The following is a 20,802-nucleotide window of genomic DNA, read 5'->3' as shown; positions in this document are numbered from 1 at the left end:
CCCTCCCCTCCCCTCCCCTCCCCTCCCCTCCCCTCCCCTCCCCTCCCCTCCCCTCTCCTCTCCTCTCCTCTCCTCTCCTCTCCTCTCCTCTCCTCTCCTCTCCTCTCCTCTCCTCTCCTCTCCTCTCCTCTCCTCTCCTCTCCTCTCCTCTCCTCTCCTCTCCTCTCCTCTCCTCTCCTCTCCTCTCCTCTCCTCTCCTCTCCTCTCCTCTCCTCTCCTCTCCTCTCCTCTCCTCTCCTCTCCTCTCCTCTCCTCTCCTCTCCTCTCCTCTCCTCTCCTCTCCTCTCCATTCAGTGATGTGATTTCTTGAGCAAGTGTCATTAAAAAGAAATAAATATACTAAACACATTTATTTTTCACAGTGTTCCATGAGGCTTTTGTTCTAGTAACCTTCATTTTCCAACTTCCAATTCTACCTATGAATTGCTGTCTTCTCAAGTTCAATGAATAATTTCTCCTGTGGCAACATGTCATCTGCTTCACTGAAGTCCAGACAGGTTTCATCTACTACATTTCCCTTCTCTGAAAAAGATGTGTCAAAGAAAGACATATAGCTCACATGATCTTTCCTTATTACAGTCTATCCCATTTACCATTTACCATCATGTCTCTGATTATTGTTTCCTTCCAAATACCTTTGAAAGCTTTGCATACTTTTAAGGCCTGTTTTGTTATTGTCCAGATCATCTCTGTTCGTTATCTGTGAATGCTATTCTTTGGTAATTTAGATCTACGTCTAATGATGCATTTTTCAAAAAATGTTGCCATTACATTGGCTTGCAATTTCATTTGCAAATTATTTCAGGAAAAGACAATATTTTACCCCTGACTGGATTGCTTGATTTTACTGTAATTTCAAATATGGATCTTTTCATTTTTTACTCTTACCTCCTTTTTGATACAACATTCAATATTGTTATTCATATTGAAACCTAAAGATTTCATTTAAATTTTAGAATATTCCATAAGTAATTTAAATCTCTATTTCAGTTCTTGGTGTATAAAGGGTATTTCCTTTCTTTTTCTCTTTTTCATGTTATTTTATTTTCAAAAGCCTTAAAGTTATTATTCTTAAAACATGCTGGGTATCATTTGTGTGAACTAGGAATGGAATAGGAACAACTTCCAGGATGAGTCACATTGTATTTTGAAAAATAAATACACGTAGTGTGTTTATGTGACAAGGTTTTGTTACCAGAGAGGCATAGGGGTGGCTTCTTCTGGAGAATAATCCAGAAGCTGCCCCATGTTAGATAAGGGCCCTGCCTCTGGCCAGAGCCGAGCCAATAAACACTGTTGTTTGCGCCTCTGTGAGCACAGATTTAAGAAAGGGAAAAAAAAAATGCTGGGGAACATCAGCTGGGAGAGAGAGGAGTAAGAACCAGCCATGCAGACCCCAAGGTCAGTGCAGCAGGAGGGCAGGAGGTGCTCCAGGCACACAGCAGCAGTTCCCCTGCGGCCTGTGGAGAGGCCCCTGGTGGAGCAGGCTGTCCCCCTGCAGCCCATGGGTCCCACATGGAGCAGATCTCCACGCTGCGGACCGTGGAAGAGCCCCTTGTGGAGCAGGTGGATGTGGCCTGGAGGAGGCTGCGGCCCATGGAGAGCCCCCGCAGGAGCAGGCCCCGGGCTGGAGCTGCAGCCCATGGAGAGGAGCCCACACAGGAGCAGGGGCCCTGGGGGAAACTGCCGCCCATGGGGGACCCGTGCTGGAGCAGTTTGCTCCTGACGGATGGACCCTGTGGTACGGAGCCATGTGGGAGCAGGGGAAGAGAGTAACTGTAAAGGCGCAGTGGAGACAAAGCGCTATAGACTGCACACAAGTTTCCTCCTCCCCTTGGTTGGGCACAGACAGCAGCTCCCTGGGGCAGGCACACACACACTCCTCCAGGCCCACCAGCACGTGCACACTCGTGGATGCCCCAAGCGCCCACACAGCCCACCTAGCATCCCTGTTCATATCCCAGCCCCTCTCACCCACCCTACGTGTCCCCTACTTGACAGTTTGTCAGTGAATGCACATACCCGGTTTGGGACAGACACAGACACTGTCCCCAGCAGCCAGCACCAGGCACATAGGCTGTGACCCTGCTCCCACTGCCAGCACAGAGCCCCTCACTTGGCTTACTGACCTACCCCCAAAGCAGCAGATCTGGGGACAAACACCACTCCCGCCCCACACACTTCAGGAATTGATGCTGAGACCCCACTGGCTGCAGCAGCTGCCACCACCGGGCAGGGCACCCACACCCACCCAGGTCTGGCTCCAGCAGCTGACACCCACTCCTCTCATGCCCAGCCCCTGGTAGCTGGCACTGAGCACTTTCAGCACACACACAGAGTATAGAGAGTCAGTTTACACAGAAAGATAGTTTAATAATAATAATAATAATAATAATAATAATAATAATAATAATAATAATAATAATAATAATAATAATAATAATAATAATAATACAGTTATAATAAAGATTTAATAAGACAAGCGGTGAACAGGTGCAGGGGTCAGCCTGATAAACATACTGATCCACCCTGTTTTACATAACTGGCTCTTTTTTTCTCCTTTTCTGTCTACCCCACTTTTTTCCTCCCTGCTCCCCCTTTTCCCTACCCTTCCCCTCATGGGTTTGTAGAATTCCTCATAGACTCCTCATAGACTGCCCCCACCCTGGTTTACAATCTTATCTGTTGTCCAGGTTGATCTTACTGGAAGTGGCATCTGTGGTTTCTCGATAACCCATAAGTTATCTATGTGTCTGGGAGGCTTATTTCTTGTCATTGTCTCGTATGTTTGTTTTATCAGGTCTATGTCTCTGTTTATTTTGTTTCTGGCTTTTCCTTCTTCCCCTAGTTTCTTATTTGACAAGAAACTCAATCAAATAACCTTTCTGGAATAAATGTTCTCATAGTCTCACATTTCCTCAACAATTAGTCTGACTGGCCAGCTTTGGTTTCCTGTCACTGCCTCCCTTATCATTTGTTGTTCAGGTTTGTGTCCCTTGAGTTCTTGTTTATGACTCCTTTCTTTTCTTGTTATCTCTTTATTTTTTGTGCATTTAAAAAAGCCCTTGACTCAATACTAATAAAGGAGCAGACATGATCCTTCTGAAGATTTCTGAAGGCTGATCTTACTAGCAGAGGCTGAGGCAAGGAAGACATTGAGTACTTCATCTCTTTTCATATCCTTTCTCACTACATCCCCCAACCTATTAATGAGAGGATCCATGCCTTCACTATTCTTCTTTTTGCTGGTGATTTGTCTGTAAAGGCCCTTCTTGTTGCCCTTCACATCCTTCACCAGGTTCAACTGCAGGTAGGTTTTGGCATTCCTAGCTGTAGCCTTGCATACTTGGACAATGTCTCTATATTTCTCTATATTTCTCCCAGCTCACATGTTCCTGCTTCCAGCTCTTGTATGTTTCAGTTCTACATTTGAGTTTTCAGCATTTCCTTTTTCATCCATGCAGACCTCTTGCCATTCTTGCTTTAGTTCCTGTTCTCTGGGCTGAACCATTCTTAAGCTTGGAAGAGGTGATTCTTGATCCTTCCACCCAGCAGGTCTCAATCATCTATGTTGGAAAACACTAGACTGCTACGGTATTAACTAGTGTTTTTTTGAAACATTTCCTCAGTACCTGTAAAGGGTTAGCATATGCCACAGAACATTCTCAACAGTCAGTTTGCACGCTGTCTTACTCTACCATAGGGTGAAAAGTGTTTAACAAGATACAGGTCATTTCATACCATCTGTTCTCTGTGCCACAGAATTGTCCCAGGCACATTTGGCTTACTAGAACTGACATAGCAACAATATTTGAATTTTCTGCTCTTTATCTTCTTTGATTGTTCATTGTTTTCACCCCTACGTTTTTGCACTGCTGCTCATTTTTTCATTAATTCTTAGAAATCCATTGGATGGTTCATTTGACAGATTTCATTAGCCAATGTTGCACTTATAGCTGGATACATGGACTCTGATGATACTGACAAAGAGAAATATTATTATGTCCCTTCATCTCTAAGGGCACCTGGTGTAGACTGTCTAATATCTGTGGTGCCTAAGGCTGATTTGCAGAGCAGCTGCATCCATGCTACATTGCACTCAGCCCTCTAGGCCCTATGTTGTAGCTTTTTGCTCTTACAAAGTAGTTATCAGTTTCTGTGCTTTTTCAGCTCAATGTGTCTGCTATAATGTGGAGGTTGGATTTCAGCCTACCAGAATAGTGTTTTCATAGCACAACACTGTTCCAAATCCTCATTGTTGCATGAGATAAACCTGTGATCCTCAAGGGTGCAAAACCCCAAGTGACTATTCTGAGCAAAGTGGCCAAGTTCCAAGTTGTGCAGTTCAATTCTGGTTTTGTTTTGTTTTGTGGATGGTGCCCAAAACAGTATGTCAGAGCTGTGTTCAGTCTTTGTCCTAGAGTGGACTACCTAAAGTGGTCTAAACAAATACGTTAAGTGGAATTCCAGGGGCTCAGTTTGTGGACTTGCTTCCAATCTTTCCCCTCTCCTCCCCCCCCCCCCCCCTTTTTTTTTTTTTTTTAATTAGTTTCAACATATTCATAGAATGCCAAAGGAATTCATATAGATTATTTACTATCTATAGTCAGCTGCTTGGTCAGACAAATTTAAGTCTTCCTCATGGTTATGAAGTTTAGACTGGACAGTGGAAATTTGATGGGCTACAAACTAAGGTGATGCTTTAAGTAAGATGTTATGATTAATAAGCTGTTGGTATCAGGCACACAGAAAGAGGATAACAGAAACATCTGCCCTCAACTTTCTAATCAAGAATAGCTAGGAAGGGTATCTAGCTTATATTCAAGGGGCTGAAAAACTAGTAGATTCATCATTCCCAAGTCAGAGGGTATTATGTTTTCACTGGAAATATGTGGAATTCTTATAATGCAATTTGAATGTTAGACATAACATTTAGGTAAGATGTAGGGTTGAGATTCAAGAATTCTTATCACTTTGATCTGCGGAGAGTGTTAAAGTATTTTGCTCCAAACAGACCAACAGTGAAGATTAACTTCCTCAAGGATCATAGAATCATAGAATCATAGAATATCCTGAGTTGGAAGGGACCCTTAAGGATCATCAAGTCCAACTCTTGACACCGCACAGGTCTACCCCAAAGTTCAGACCATGTGAATAAGTGCACAGTCCAATCTCTTCTTAAACTCAGTCAGGCTCGGTGCAGTGACCACTTCCCTGGGGAGCTTGTTCCAGTCTGCAACCACCCTCTCTGTGAAGAACCCCCTCCTGATGTCAAGCCTAAACTTCCCCTGCCTCAGCTTAACCCCGTTCCCGCAGGTCCTGTCGCTGGTGTTAATGGAGAAAAGGTCTCCTGCCTCTCGACACCCCCTTACGAGGAAGTTGTAGACTGCGATGAGGTCTCCCCTCAGCCTCCTCTTCTCCAGGCTAAACAGGCCCAGTGCCCTCAGCCGTTCCTCGTACGTCTTCCCCTCCAGGCCTTTCACCATCTTCGTAGCCCTGCTCTGGACACTCTCCAACAGTTTCATGTCCTTTTTATACTGTGGTGCCCAGAACTGCACACAGTACTCGAGGTGAGGCCGCACCAGCGCAGAGTAGAGCGGGAAAATCACCTCCCTCGATCTACTAGCGATGCCGTGCTTGATGCACCCCAGGACACGGTTGGCCCTCCTGGCTGCCAGGGCACACTGCTGGCTCATATTCAACTTGCTGTCTACCACGACCCCCAGATCCCTCTCTTCTAGGCTGCTCTCCAGCGTCTCATCGCCCAGTCTGTACGTGCAGCCAGGGTTTCCCCGTCCCAGGTGCAGGACCCGGCACTTGCTCTTATTGAACTTCATGCGGTTGGTGATCGCCCAGCTCTCCAACCTATCCAGATCCCTCTGCAAGGCCTTTCAACCGTCATCCGAGTCCACAACTCCTCCAAGTTTGGTGTCATCAGCAAACTTGCTCAAAATACCTTCAATTCCTACATCCAGATCATTTATAAAAATATTGAAAAGTACCGGCCCTAAAATGGAGCCTTGAGGGACCCCACTGGTGACCGCCCGCCAGCCTGACGCAGCCCCATTCACCATAACCCTTTGGGCCCTGCCCGTTAGCCAATTGCTCACCCATCGTATGATGTTTTTATTTAGCTGTATGGTGGACATTTTGTCCAGCAGGATCCTATGGGAAACTGTGTCAAAAGCCTTGCTGAAGTCCAAAAAAATCACATCAGCTGGTTTCCCTTGGTCCACCATACGGGTGATCTTATCATAAAAGGAAATCAGGTTAGTTAGGCAGGACCTACCCTTCACAAACCCATGCTGGCTGGGACCAATGACTGCTTTGTCCCCCAGGTGCGCCTCAATAAGTTCGAGAACCATCTTCTCCATGATTTTACCAGGCACTGACGTGAGACTGACAGGCCTGTAATTGCTAGGGTCTTCTTTCTGACCCTTCTTGATAATCGGCACAACATTTGCCAGCTTCCAGTCTACTGGGACCTCTCCAGACTCCCAGGATCGTTGAAAAATAATTGAGAGAGGTTCCGCGATGACGTCCGCCAGCTCTTTCAGCACCCGGGGATGAATCCCATCCGGACCCATGGACTTGTAGGGATCCAGGTGGAGTAGCAAATCCCGCACACGTTCAGGGTCAGTTGGGAGTTTGTCATCCCCACCGTCCCGGTCCTCCAGCTCAGGGCACGCTGGGTCCCGAAGCCCATCATCGGCATTGAAGACAGAGGCAAAGAAGGCGTTAAGCGTCTCTGCTTTGCCTATGTCATTGTCTGTGAGGAGACCATCCCTATCAAGGAGCGGCCCTATGTATTCTTTAGTTCTCCTTTTTCCATTCACATATCTAAAAAAACCCTTTTTATTATCTCTCACAGACACAGCCAGCTTCAACTCTAGGTGTGCTTTAGCCACACGAATTTTCTTCCTACAAACACGAACAGCATCCCTGTATTCTTTCCATGTCACCTGGCCCTCCTTCCAGTAGCGAAACACTCTCTGTTTCCGCCTAATCTCCATAAGAATGTTCCTGGTCAGCCACGCCGGCCTCCTGCCGCGCCTGCCTGACTTGCGATATTTAGGAACTGCCTGATCTTGTGCTTCTAGGAGGCATCGCTTAAAGAATGACTAGCACTGGTGGACATCGAGGCCTTCAAGAGCAGCTTCCCAGGGGACCTTGCTGACTAGTTCCCTGAGCAGCCTGAAGTCCGCCTTCCCCATATCTAGGAATGAGGTTTTGGTGGCACTTTTCCTTCTGTCACCGTAAATTTTGAACTCAACCACTTCATGGTCGCTATGACCGAGGCGGCCACCAATCACCACATCTCCCACCAGACCCTCTCTGTTTTCTAGCAACAGGTCTAGGAGGGCACCTTTCCTAGTTGGCTCCGTTAGCACCTGCACCAAGAAGTTATCATCTAGGTGCTTCATGAACCTCCTGGACTTGCTCGTGTCAGCCGTGTGGCACTCCCAGTTAACGTCTGGCAAGTTGAAGTCCCCCATAAGGACAAGGGGAGTTAATCTCGAGGCCTCTCTTAGTTCTGTAAAGAATAATTTATCGGCGCTATCGTCCTGGCCAGGCGGTCTGTAATAGACTCCCACAATGACATCCCCTTTATTCGTTCGTCCCTTGATCCTTACCCAGAGGCTCTCAACTTTGCCATCGCCGACCTGAAGTTCCACACAGTCCAGCCCCTGCTTCACATACATCGCCACCCCACCACCTCGCCTACCCTGCCTGTCCCTCCTGAAGAGCCTGTAACCATCTATCGCAACACCCCAGTCACAGGACTCATCCCACCAGGTTTCGCTTATGCCGATGATGTCGTAGTTGCGGGACTGGGCCAGTACTTCTAGCTCATCCATTTTATTCCTCATACTGCGTGCGTTCGTGTAGAAGCACTTCAGGTGCGTCTCCTTACACTCAGCACCTTGTGGATCTAACCGAAGGACCTCACTGGCACACAGCCCCTCTGATTCTAGCGTACCATCCCTTAGGTCTTCACCGGCATGCCTGGTTTTAGCCCCTTCCCCCTTCGACTCTAGTTTAAAGCCCTATCTATCAGCCCTGTCAACTCCTGACCAAAGATCCTTACCCCTCTCCGAGAGAGGCGCATCCCATCCGGTGCCATCAGGCCCGGTGTAGCATAGACCTTCCCGTGATCAAAGAACCCGGTCACACCAGTCTCGAAGCCACGAGTTTATGTGAACAGCATACCTTTCAGCTTCGATCCCCCCTATCGGAAGGACAGAGGCAAACACAACCTGCACGCCTGATCCTCTAAGTAGTTGCCCCAAATCCCTAAAGTCTCTTTTGATCGCCTTCGGACTTCTCTTTGCTACTTCATCGCTACCAGCCTGAAAGACCAGTAGCGGGTAGTAGTCAGTGGGCCGTACCAGGCGCTTGACTTTCTTGGCAACGTCCCTGACCCTGGCCCCAGGGAGGCAGCAGACTTCCCTACGGGTAGAGTCAGGCCGACAAATAGGGCCCTCTGTTCCCCTAAGGATAGAGTCTCCCACAGCAATCACTCTCCTGTCTTTCTTGGTGGAGGCAGTCCCGATGCGTGGAGTCAACCTCCTCGCCCTAGGCATCCTCCTGGGAACACTTTCTATCTCTTCCTCAGTTGCTGGTCTCTCAATCTCCAGGGCCTCAAACCTGTTTTGTAAGGGCACCTGGGAAGGTGGGGCCGGAAGGGGAGGGCATTGCCTGCAATGTCGAGCAGGGACCTGTCTCCATTCCTCCTCAACTCCCAGATCCCCTCCCTCTGCCCGACGGCGACAGGGCAGGGGGTCCACCCCCATTTGGGGTGTCTCACCCTGGTACCTCTCCTTGAGGCCCTGCAGGGAGTTACTCCACAAGTCTAGGATCACATTTACTAGGAATTCTTTTCTAGTAAATGCGATTTTTTTTTTTCCCCACATGCCTTATTTATTCTTGCCTCCATTTTACAGGTCCCTCTCCATTACGTACTTTCTCTTACTGTCTGCTTACCAAACCAAGAGCTACCATATTGAGCTGTGCTCCATAATGGGCAATTTCGAGTTCCCTTAAGCTGCTATCACAAGTGCTTCTGGAGACTGAACAGGAATTCAGATAGTGAACTTTTCTATGATACTGACTTGAAATATTCCATGGAATAAACAGGTACTTTATGGGTTTTTCCTCTCCCAATACATATTCTATTCTATTCTATTCTATTCTATTCTATTCTATTCTATTCTATTCTATTCTATTCTATTCTATTCTATTCTATTGCATCGTATTGTATCGTACTATATTATATTTATCATATTATATCATATCACATCATATCAATCATATCATATCATATCATATCATATCATATCATATCATATCATATCATATCATATCATCTATCTGCTGCTGTATGACCATTGAAAAAATTACAAATTCCCTGTGATACTTACCTCTCTCATAATATATTCTTTATCCACTCTTCCATTTCTCTCTTTACTTCCTCCATTCTTCCTCCACAATATTTTTTCTTATCTTTCTCTTAATGGGAAAGTATTTTGCCACCTATCTGGGTAAATATATTATTTGTTTCATAGACCTGATGTATATATATTTGATGTACAATTAATATTGGACCATATGTTCTACAAAAAATATTTTTTCTATCTTTTCACTCACCATCCCCCAGTATCATTAACAGCATTTTAATAAAGATGTATGTTCCCGATATATAATGCTATTCCAGTTTCAATGAGATGCAAATTTCTTAATCGAAAGCAAACTAAAAACAGATTTCTGGAGCAATATTTTTATGAGATATTTTATGAAAAAATTGGAGTTATTTTTATGATTTAAAAAGGGTTATAAATAAAGCCACAGATCTCTTTAACTTTGTATCATCTTCCCACAGAGAAGCTTGAGGCAAAAATAGCTTAAAAACTCTCTGTCTCCTCTGTTTCATGTTAAATGACTTCATGCTCTGCACATTAAGAGGTGTAGTTTCCTTTTCCTTTTATTGGTAATAGCTCTTGAAAGAATTCTAAATAACATCGCATGGTCTGAGCAAATGTACACAGACTACAATCCTCATTCATATTCACAGCTCATGCCACAAAACAAGCTAAATAAAAACAAGGAAACACAGCACTACACATAAGAGTTGCTAAGGAAAGGATGGCTTTCATTCTTTGAAGTCACTTACATTGCTGCCATCTCCAAGCTTTTATTAATATTTATTTTATATAGGAGATTTACACGTGGATCAGCAGAAAAACAGGTATCTTACTTTATTGCATTCTGATAGTTTTATCTAGTTGACAATGGCGTGTGGAATTATACCCTGGAATAGTATGATTCTGTATAATTGTTTCTTGCAATTATCTCTAGTGATTAAATCACCAGTCGTAGCTTACCTTTTTTTAATATGCTTTGATACTACTTGTTAATCTTATCAAACAATTCACATAGGATAAATGAATAATAAATCCATAACATGAATGACAGTGAAAAACTGTTAAGCCTGTCTGTCTGAGCGACAAGTTCAAAGTTTTGTGTATAATCCTAGTGCATAAATGTTTTTAATCTCTAACAATATATACATTATAATGCAAACCAATTTCTTAGAAGAGTATCTGTACTTTTATGTTACTGGTGTTCCATACGTATTATTATTTTTGTTATTTTTTGTTGTTGTTATTTTTATTTTTATAATACAATTATTATTATTAGTCTTCTGCATTTAAACTAAAGTATGTTTAAGGATATATCCCTTGTAAGTCACGCCTTTTCTGACATGTTCTTTTTTGTGTCCATGGTACATATTTCAATAACATTACCCCTCAACTGGCAAATCATTCTGTTCAGTAAAACCCTAAATCATGAATAAAAGTTTCCTTAACTTCAGTAGAAATTAAGCAGATGTTTCAGACTAAGCACTTGCCAAATGCCTTGTGGAATGGGATTTTAATCAGCAACTGTGCTATATGTTTTCTTTCTAGAAGTATAGATTTCTTTCAATCTAATTGAGAGGGTGAGCAAGTTAGCTAAGCTAATTTAGTAGCATATGTCTGAACAGTGCCAGTTTTATTAGGTGCTTTTTAGGAGCTATGTCCATTAACTACCAAACTAATAGCCTGATCATGAATACATTTCCTATGGAGAAGAAATATTCCCATGTTCCTACTCATGTACTAATCACCAAAGTAAATGCAGACCTTTGTAGGATCAAATACTTATTTATCTCAAAGTTGCTGGCATATGTACACTCTTACTCTATATAACATACTTAATCTGCAGTGACTTGTCACAATTGATTACGTGTTTTTCATTCCATGATTTCTAAGAATGCTTCATTTTTTATTCAGCAATCTCTAAGAGCTGGTGATATAATATCTAGGGTCTGTTTACAAGCAAGAAATACGCATGATAATCAGTGTCAGTCATTGTGAAGTTCCTATCAACATGCCTTTAAAACAGCCCCTATAAACCATATTACTGCCTAGTAAGCCTCTAGCAAGGCTTCTAACTGGGAGAAATGTACTAGGGGGAGAAACCATTCAAAAAGCATCTTCATATGGGTCTTTCTACTTTCTTTTTAGTAGCTGGGATGAGAATCATCTCTGAATTTTGATACCTACACAGAAAGCTAACTTTTATATTTCCAAAACTGGTGGCAAATAGCTTTCCCTTGAATTCTTCATGATCTGTAGGACCGTGTACACATTACTGTGCAAATAAGTTCCTAGTAGCAGCACTAGTTTACTTTTTGTACTTGGGGGAAATATATACTGAAACAAGGGTATTGTATGCATTCTAAGAAGGTATACTCTTATGAAATCAAAATAAATTTCCTAGCCTTTCATAAAGGATTTAATGAAACATCTTATGCCACAAAATTTTAGTCCCTGTTTTTTGATTATTTTGATGCAAAGTTGATAAATTATGGTGAAGTATATCCACCCAGATTTAAAGAGGAAAAGTATATTTTGTTGTTTAGCTCTTATTAAAATGTAATGGTGAGTATTATTTTCTGCTAAAAGGGAAGAAAAAATAAAAGAGAAAAATCAAGGTGTACCTTGTTCTAAAGTGAAGATGCAGAAGATTTGTGACGTATTCTCTACTGAACGCAGGAACTACAGTTTGAAATGTTATGTCATGTATTATATTGAACACCAGGCTAGATACACACAGATATTTATTGATCTCAAAATTTATAAAGCCTGAAGACAAAAAACAAACAAACAAACAAAAAAAAAAACCTGTCTTTGCTCAAAGTTGGGCTACATGTAGCATCTCCCCAAATTATAAATATTTTGGAAAGCTGCATCTCATGAAACTAGGAATTCAGAGTGAAAAGAGTGCAGCATTCTACTAATGTTGAATGCCAGTGATTATTGTCTTAAATAATAACTAATATATCTTATCTGCTGCATTCTAATCTTAAAAGCAGATTGTAAACTTTAAATAAACAGTTTTCACAGGAGTGCTGTTAAGAAGAAAAATATAACTACTTTCATTTAATTTGTTCTTTGTATGCAGGTTGCTTTTAAATGTTAACAGGACATGGAAAGGAGCTGAACTCTACTAGTCAGCTTCCTGGAAGACCTTACTGCCCTTTCACACAACTGAGCATATGTTCTGCCTGGGGTTTGACTCTAATATTCTGTTTTGAAAAATCTCTCTCTTGCCCTATCATCTCTTTCTTTTCCATTCCTTATGATGTTGTTATTGTTCTCGACAGAATTGCTGGTAATTTGTGATGAGAGATGGGAGCTATGTCTTCTATACTGAGAATTTCCAGTCGCCTTACAAAATGGAGGTTTTCCTTAATTTGCTCTTTCTTTTCCCTTTGTGGAAGAACTATTTAGTCACTACAACTTTCCTCAGTGAATATCTTCCTGCAATTCAATGATTCCATTTATTGTTGACTACAGTCAGGTGGTGACTGGGCCATTAAAGCTGAAAGATTTTTTTTTGGCTCATTAACCAAAATGGACACAAAAGGTGTTAAGAAAAAATGTGTCATTTCCACTAGGCCAGTCTCTATAAAAATGACCTTTTAATAAGAATTAGCAGTTAGTTTTGCAGCTAGTAAGCCAAAGAAATCTCCAGAACCTATTGATAGTCCTTGAAAATTTAATGGTACTTAACAATCTATAGTTGTCTTAATTTGGATAAGACCCATGTAGGGACCTTGTTGACCTTGTTAACTGGAATCCCTGAACAGCTCTTGAGGAGGAAAGCCAAAACCAGAACGTGGTATAAACATTTAATTTTGGCAGAATAGTGTGGTTATATCTAAATCCAAGCCTTTTGTCAACTGAGACACTCATTGTTTTCTGTCACTGTGGTTGGATCATGTTAAGGAAAAATGAACTGATGAGCAAACGTTACTGAAATGGCTTGGCTAGCTAAGGGAACAGCTGCTGCCTCTGACTTATAATATATCCTTAGCCCACATGCCTTTAAAACTCTTCTACATATTACTTCCTAGAATGGCATGCTTAGGGGTGGTTTATATTTATTGGAATGCAATACAGATTGGATTGTTTAAGAAATTAGAGTCAAATTGCCCAAGCATTTAGCCATTTGCTTATGGGTACTTCCAAAATTCTAAATGGTCTTTAGCTTGATAAACAAATAAATAAATTGCCCAGTTTTGTAAAATTGTGTGAAAAACTGTACACCCAGTTATTTTTATGAAAAACCTAGTCTGTTGTAGTTTCATTGCATAATGAAACTTGATAGCACAACTTGATAAGCATAGGCTTATCATTGTGACATTTGAGCACTTACATCATCCAAAATCACTAAAAGACTGTAGAAAATAAACAATAAATACAATAAGTATGAACCACAAGGGCTCAGCAGCATGAAGTAAAAAAAAAATAATAATAAAAAAAGTCAGAAAGACTCTATTGTTGAAACATTGAACTAAGGAATTAATTCCTTAGTTCAAGAACAACCATAAAAAGGTGAAATAATTGGAAATGGAATAAAATTATGTGGAACAGTATCTTGCACTAGCATTAGAATTTTAAGGGTGTTTCAATGGTTTATAAAAAATATATGGTATAAATAAACATATTCCTAATCTACATAGTCACAATTATCTTGGTTCATTAAAGCAAAGGTATTATAAAAATTCAAAGTACTTGTTGCTGTTTTATTGTTTTGACTGAATTAATGAATTTTTCCCTATTGATATGAGCAATTTACATCCTGGACATCTCATTTTCAAATAATGCAAATCAATTTTAGAACTTGAAGAACTGATATACTGATTACAAATGCAGTCCAGAACAATAACTTTTCCCACAGAGGCTGAGGAATCTCCACATCTGGAGGTTTTTAGGACTTAAATAAGCAGATCAGGGCTAGATCTAGTGTTAGTAATAGTCCTGCTTCAAGTAGGAGGATGAACTACAGAGGTTCCTTACAGCCAATATTTCTGTTTCCACGTTTATATATAACAGCTTAAATTTCTGTGGGCTTTATATACTCATAAAAGCTGCTCTAAATCAATGCCAGATTAAATTAGCTGTTTCCCCCTAATTTGCTGGGAGGGTGGACACTCACACTGTCTGACTTCACTGTCTAACTTGTGATGCCTGAGATAAAGACCCTGTAAGGCTTTGTGCAAAATAAATGGATTAAGAAATGGTTCAGAACACCTTGGTCAAGCTTTGGTTCTTATTTGTCCTGTATGGCACTAAGCTCTAGCCATGGCTCTTTTTACAGGTGGCCAGCAGAAATGGGGTTGCTAATTTAAGCACCTAGAAAAAATATTCATCTGATTGAATGTAGACAACCATATCTGAGCTAGTAACCCTAAACTCCCCTTGTAGTCAGTGGAGAAACAAATATTTTGAGGATATGCTTTGTCTTATCCTATTTCAACTCTTAACTATGAAGAACATGTAGGATAACTAGCTCAGAGGTAAACATTTAAAAGAGAGGGACACAATACTAACTCCGTAAACTGTCCAAAGTTAGATGAGTGTTATGATGACCTGACTAAATGGTTTACAGCGGACTGTGCATAAAGCCTGTAGATTATGCTTACTGATATTTTATCACAAAATCAGACACGTAAGTTTAAAAATATACGTCCATGTGGGGAGAAAAAAAATCGTGATGCAGGTCTTTATTAACATACATTTGCTGATCTAGGTTCACATTTGTGCAATCTAGGACCACCATATTTCGTTGCCTTAGTTATCATTGTAAAGAAAATGCTAGTGTTAAATAGTTTCTTCCTGTTGTATGTACTACGTAATGGTCACACCATAAGCTGATAAAAGTGTGCTTAGGACTTAAACTCTAAAAGATCTGTTCTCTAGAATACACTAAGTAAAGAAACAGGCATATGGCATGAGATACAGATAGATCAGCTCTGCATGGTCTGTAGCCTATAGTAGTTTGAGCGAGTGTCTATAGTATTTTAAGCATGTATTTACAGCCATTTTTTGTTGCTTTTTTTTTTTCTTTCCTTTTTTTTTTTTTTTCTTTTTTTCTTTTCTGGACTGCTTATACTTACTCTTAGATTTAGTCAGTCATATCAAACGAGTAGGAACTGCTACTATCCAGCTTGGCTTGGATACTTCATTTATCATTTTTTAAACCCTATCTTTAACCTCTAGTGACTTTTTGAGCTGTAAAATCTGCAATTATCTTTGCTGGATATTATCTGATTTATAATCAGGAATAATCAGCTTTTCATCCACAGCAATATGCGTTCTGTTCAGCAAATCTGTTTTATGATTCACAGCTCCTTACAAAGAAGCTGTTCCATGACTTATGAATGAGACCTCCTCTCCAAACTTGGTGTTCCTTATGCAGGTAAAAAGTGTATTGATCTCAGTGTTACTTGAGTGAGTATGTTAGAATAGGATCTTCAGGTAGAGTTCTGGAAGAAAAAAGAAAAAAAAAGGAAAAAAAAAAAAGAAAAAAAAAAAAGAAAAAAATGGAAAAAACAAGGAAAAATGAAGAACTAATATATAAGCTTTTATAAAAATGACTGTTTTCCAAATAGAAGTAATTCTTAGAGAGCTTACACATACATTTTTAAGACTTTCATGGAATTAGAGAGCACAAGAGATTCCATCATCTGTGAACATATCTTCATCCTTTCGCACTGCCACCTGAAATCCCATAAGCAAAATTAGTAACCATGGACAAATTTTCTTGAGAGAATAAGCACAGAGAAGTTCTTCCTGAAGGTCAGTCAAATGTTCAGAAGAAGCCATCAGTCTGGTTTTATTTTTATTTTTTTTTATTCTTACTTTTTTATTTGATTGATTATTTTTATGCAAATGGACCAGGCTCACTTAGTAAAGATGTCCATATAATGGAGCTTTTTTCCATACAGAATCTTACAAGTTATGTTCTGCACATATTCTGTTAAAAAGAATTTTAGCATTCTTTTGAAGATAAGTGTTAAAGTGAATGAAACAGCATATATTGCCAAGCACATGAACTTTCTTGCTGCAAATGGTAGACAATAGGACTAGCAGTAAGTGACAGAATAACTTTTCAGAAATGACTTCCAGTGTTGGGTAAAATAATTTGCAAGAATAAAAACAGACAAAAAATCATACACCAAAGCAGCAACTCCTGTATCTCCTTGTAAGGGCTGTCAGATTTTTTGACAGGTGGAAAAAATGTTTGTTTGTTTTTTTTTTCTGAATCCTATCTCCAAATTGAGAAGCCACCCACAATCCAGGAGAAACCAAAGAGTGAGTCTTGTCACTATGGTGAAAAGCTGATAAATAATTTAAACTGTCATACTGCTAATGGTTACAATTGCCTCTAGACTCCCTCCCCACATGCACACTCCCATCCAGCCCCCAAATTTACTTACTTAACATCATTCCTTATCTAAATAAGTGTCTGAGTTACATTTGCATTCTCCCGCAAGTAATGAATTCCTGAAGGAACTAGTGTCATTAACACACTTTTTTTTTGCATTTGTAGTCATTTTTTCACCACTAATTCTTTACATGTGTGTTTAGAATATACCTTCAGTTTGAGAGAACCAAGGTGTCAAGTACAAGGTTAGTTGAATATTAAGTTTAATCTCAGCACATCCACAAAATTGAATGACATGAGATGATTGATAAGCAATACCATTTGCTTTGTCCTAAATAACCAGTTCAATTTACTTTAATATACTTTCACTACTGAAACCAACTGTTACCATTCAACTTGTCATTGTCATTTGATCTTGCATATGATGCCCCCAGTGAATTATTTTTTGTAGTAACATCTCACCTTGTAATTTCTGCCTATCCTATTGTTCTGAATTAATGAGAAGCAGAAATTTATGCTGAAGATGGCAACTTATAAAATAATGTGATACTATAAATTATTAATATTGTTTAAAAACAAATAAAAATACTACTTAATGGGCTATATATAGTTTATATTTTCTTATTTCAGAACAAAGAGGAAATACTAGAATTCCTGGACTCTGATAACACACTTACTTGGTAGGCATTGAGAGTTCTATGCTTCTGTTTAATGTCAGAAAATTATGTCTAATATTTATAGCACCTATGTGAAATATTCACATAACAAACTGAAACTGTATAGAATATGCTTGAGTTTAATTATGAATTGGTGATTTGGGTTGGTATTTTTCAAGAGGAATAAGAAAGCAAGCTGTGCAATTTAGTCTACCACATACGATCTGCAGTTGTGGTTATCTTTTTTTTTTTTTTTTTTTCCCCAATTTTTTTGACCTTAGCATTTGACAAAAGACTGGATACAGATCTTGGTACTTGCCAAGATATCAATTTCAGCTGAAAACAAACAAACAGAAAAACCCAGCTTAGTATGAGAGATGATCATCTATGGATTTCAGATCATTAACTATAGCATGCTTTTGAATCACATGCAATTCATTTTCACAGTTTGTTGTAATATCGGGTGAAGCTTGGTTATGAAATTATCCAAGTTTTCCCTTAAGAATTGAATCTGTGTTACATAAGTTATCAGCTTCTCTAAGTTTACTAAAACTATCAAGTCATTTAATTTCTGGGCTAAAACAGATTTGAATGAATACCTGAATAGATAAAAAATCATATGTAAAAGACGGGAAGGAAGGAAGGAAGGAAGGAAGGAAGGAAGGAAGGAAGGAAGGAAGGAAGGAAGGAAGGAAGGAAGGAAGGAAGGAAGGAAGGAAGGAAGGAAGGAAGGAAGGAAGGAAGGAAGGAAGGAAGGAAGGAAGGAGGGAAGGAAGGAAGGAAGGAATTATACTCAGTCATTTATGGGATAGAATATAGGGTTGAACATACTCATCCAGGAGACTGTCTCATTGAGTCACGAGATTCAGAGTGGACCCCCTTGCATTCTAAACTCCTCAGAGGAGGCTAAGTGCAGCTGGATCCAAACTTAGTCCCAGACTTGGTCAACAGTTTATGTCTAAAGGTTGAAAAGACACTCCTGTTGACTCACAGGGTTTGGAATGGACCCTCTTGCTTTCAAAATTCTTTGAACCAAAAAGTTAGGGAGCTTAGGTGCAGCTGGATCCAATCCTAGTCCAAGACTTTGTCAATGGTTTATGCCTAAATATTACATGTGTACAATCAATCTAAAATATAATCTTAGTGAAGCTTACAAAGTTTATCCAGCTATTAATCACTTACCAAGGATCTGTAGCCACAAGGAATTTATTGTCATTAAGGCATAAAGGATCTCTACAGCAGGCATAACCTTAAGAGGAGTCCCTGCCCAAGGGGAGATCCTGTTGTTCAGACCACTGTCATATAGGAGAGCTCAGCGGGCTCTTGGGTTGCTCACTATTTATGGGATAAGATGGTTGACTAACAGTCATATTTGCATACCAACTGCAGATGTTAGTTTCTGCCAAATTTCATTTGAGGGAGATATTGACCACCACTGTGGTCAGGTGAGCACATTGCTCAACTAGCGCCTTGGCTAGTGTGTGTTATCAGTCTGGCAGCAGCCATCACAACCAGATGGCATCCACCACAACTGCCACTGATGGTCATCTGCTTAAGTTGGATGCAGCCATCATGACTGCCATCTCTTGAGAAGGGTTACAGGAAATAAAGGTTAGGAAGGTATGGGTCAAGCACACCATCACACAATGTTCCTACAATTTGCTAGCCAAAGACATACCATGAAGCAGTTACACAAGTAAAGGAGACAAAGATGTATGACTTCACTCTTCACAAATAGTGTTGTAGATACACTTGCAAATGCAATTAATTTCGTAAAAGTGATGGAGAAAATTAAAGTCTGCTGTACAGAGCCAACAAATCTGCTTCCAGTAGTTTATTTATGATGCTGCTATTCCTTCAGGGGGAGATAATCTAGGGATTTTTCATTTAGGAATCAAGTTTATAACCAGAGTGTTAAGGAATAAGTTTAATGTTGTCTAAAATTGCTTGGACTGATCATTACCAGATATCGTCTTAAAAAAGCTTCCAGCCTTCCTTCAAGAAGTCCTACTGACTCAAAGAAAGAGTTACAAAATGATTCAAGCCAAAGATGTATTTTGGAGAGATAATATATTGTGAGAATTGAGTCATTATTCATTTTCAGGGGATCATGGCCCTTAAGCTTTAAAAATAACGATATTGAAGGGCTAGAATAACTATTAAAAATAACTATATGGGTTTGAATGACCCATGTGTAGTTGCTTTGCTTGACATTTATATTTTATTTTTTATTTTATTTTATTTTTTGTGGACAATTTTTCTCTCAAGCTTTGGCATTTCTCATGGTTGAACAGACTGCTCAAAGCTTGCAGTTTGAAAGATCAGAGAGTAGTGAATATCTTTTCTCAGCTTCTGAAATTCAAAAATGGGAGCATGAACTTCCTTTGTGCCAATCGTAAAGCAGATTTACACTATGACTGGTATAGTCTTTGTGGGCCAAAGCAGTACATTTTTTAATCAAAACATAAAGCATAGTATTAAGGGCACTATCCAAACTGAAAAAAAATATATATAAAAAAAAATAGTAGCTCTAGCCTTTGCATATGAAGCTTTCACACTTCCTGCGTATAGATTTTTATACAACCTTTAAAAAAATTGCTGTCTTCCTGGGAATCTTCTTTCCATCCCCAGTTCCTTGCTTTTGAAGAGGATCATAAATAAAAAGAATTCAGATCACACAAGGAAATTTATATCTACCATAGCTTATCTGTCAAGTCTTTACTTTTCAATAATTTTTTGGCATTATTTACTGTGTTTGTCCTTTAAGGCCATCTAAAAATTCCTCCTTGATCAATTGTTATTTAAGTGGAAGAAAATACTTAGTGAATGTATGCCAACCTCAAGTTCTTTGGAAACTGGAAGTTTAATTTCATTTTTTATATGAATAAGAAGGGTAGTAGGGAACAAGAAGAGGGAAATAAATTCCACTCTGAAAGAAAAAAATGATAAGCCAATGAAAAAGCAAACCACCAATACTACTCCATTATTATTAGCAGATGTGGTGCTTAGGTGCCTCTGAGTAGCTGCTCATTTCTTTTACATATTGAATGGAATCGGAGTTTTTACTTAATATTCAGTGGATATCAAAAAGGCACAAGACTTTGAAAATCTGGTCACTATATAATATTCTTCTATTCCAATGATTATTTTTTTTTTATGTAACTCAGATAAATTTACAATTTAAAAAATGTGAGTTTATAAGTTTATAATGAGTTTATAATGACACCTTCAATTTCACTGAATTTCACTGATGATAGTTTTAATTTTGTCTTTTAACCATTATATGTGTTCATTTTGTGAAAATTTGGAAGGCTCCCCACCAAAGTCTGATCCAATTTTTCTTTCTTTCTCTCATGTTCTAACGCTG

The 20,802-nt window shown here is 39.8% G+C and overlaps 1 long non-coding RNA gene across 1 annotated transcript; it reads right to left on the bottom strand.

Moving 5' to 3' along the window:
* Window positions 1-335: 335 nt before the first annotated feature.
* LOC140001487 (uncharacterized) lies at window positions 336-2,230 on the bottom strand. Its single transcript, XR_011806727.1, has 2 exons — window positions 2,023-2,230; window positions 336-522 (listed from the first exon to the last, which is right to left on the bottom strand). It is a non-coding gene; the product is annotated as an uncharacterized lncRNA (long non-coding RNA).
* Window positions 2,231-20,802: the final 18,572 nt, after the last annotated feature.

This window comes from Anas platyrhynchos, chromosome 1 (genome assembly GCF_047663525.1).
Source record: "Anas platyrhynchos isolate ZD024472 breed Pekin duck chromosome 1, IASCAAS_PekinDuck_T2T, whole genome shotgun sequence".
NCBI classification, from domain to species: domain Eukaryota; kingdom Metazoa; phylum Chordata; class Aves; order Anseriformes; family Anatidae; genus Anas; species Anas platyrhynchos.
This window is presented reverse-complemented; position numbering and strand designations above follow the sequence as displayed.